Raw genomic sequence first — 1631 nt, 5'->3', positions numbered from 1 at the left:
CCACCCCGCCCCGCCCTTCCTCGCCGAGGACTTTATTAGTTTGTCGACGATTATTCGGCCGAGCGAGTGCGTGGTAGTGCCGCGGAGGGGCGGGGCGGCGGCGGTGGCGCGGCGGCGGTGGCGCAGCGGCGGTCGTCGCGCACAGATGGCGCTCCTCTCGGCGACACATAATAAACTCATTAAATGTTAACCTACGCGTCAAGCTGTGTACGTAAAGCGCACGGGGCGTGGCGGGGCGTGGTGGCGGCCCGTAGCACAGGGCCCCCCAATGCCGCTGCTGCTGCTCTGCGCGCCGTTGTCATGAGACTCGCACCCACGATTTTCGACTGTGCTTTTGCGCTGCGCGGTCCCGCTGCACAGCCTAGTGTTGTGGCGCGTGCGTGCGAGTGTGTGGTTGAGAGTCCGTTCCGCAGTCATAAGTGAGGAGGATGACTACAGTATACGCCTCGACAGATCACTATCTCCGCTCCCGTTTCCCCCTTTTTCCCTTCACCGTATTTTTATTGTCATTATTTTTCCTGCCCTTGGGTGGCGCGCGGCGGTCGACGAACCCTCGGCTCAGTCACACGCCGCCGCGGAGCTTACTGGTATCATCCTCGAGACTGTGCGATCAAATACCGTCCGCGAGGCTCACTTTATTTTTCAATAATCGACTCCCATCACCCCGGTCGGTTGCGATTGCCGCGCTTACCGTCCCTGGAGTGAGCTAGGGGGTCATGACTGCGATGACGGCGATGACGATGATGATGGTGGGGATGATGATGAAGCGTGCGGGGGAGGGAGATAGATGAGCGGGTGGGAGCGACTGAGATGGAAAAACGTCACTCTCCGCCACGCTGCGCCACGCTACGCCCCGCCGCGCGACGAGAGAGCCTGATGTCGCTCCCTTTACTTTACAAACTAATTATTCTCTCCGCTAAGCAGCAGAATCGTCATCTCAGTCAGCCTCCCTCCCTCCCTTCCCCGCGCCGCCGTACTCATTGCTGCTTGCTCTGCTGGAAGACTCTCTCGCCCCGCCACGCCCCGCCTCCAGTCGAGATGAGTGAGTGCGGGATGGCGCAGCGCCGACAGCGTGGTGGGCGGGGCCCGCGGCGGGGCGTGGCGGGGCGTGGCGGGGAGACACCGTTGGCGCTCGTTTACTTACGCCGGAGCGAGCACCGGACGACGACGACGAGGACGCCGCCATGTTGGTGTTCCAGAGCAAGAGAAAAGAGGGGGGCGGGGGAGAGCAGTGCAAGAGAGACGGGGGGAGGGGAGAGGGAGCGAGAGCAGAACAGGACCGAATCCAAGCAGCAGGCTGATCTGACCCGTGTTCCAAAGTAATGAGAGAAGGATGCCTACAGCAGAGGCGTCTGCAGTGTGCCGCGCGACGTGGCGTGGCGCGGCGTGGCGTGGCGGTGGCCTCCAGCGACCTCCTTTAGCAGCCGGGGGGCGGCTGGAGGGGGTGATTGCGGCCGAGGAAATGGAAAATAGATGTTAATGCGGAATTAAGAGGAATCGAGCGAAATTAATTGAAACAAACTTGTAGACACAGCAGCAGCGACGGCGGGTCGGGGGGTTTGTTGCGCAGCACTGCTGCTGTTGCTGCTGCTTTGTCGCGAGAAAGGCGAATAGGGGGAAAAGGGCGGGGG

This window comes from Frankliniella occidentalis, unplaced genomic scaffold (genome assembly GCF_000697945.3).
Source record: "Frankliniella occidentalis isolate FOCC.00 unplaced genomic scaffold, Focc_3.1 Scaffold36, whole genome shotgun sequence".
Lineage (NCBI taxonomy): Eukaryota > Metazoa > Arthropoda > Insecta > Thysanoptera > Thripidae > Frankliniella > Frankliniella occidentalis.
This window is presented reverse-complemented; position numbering follows the sequence as displayed.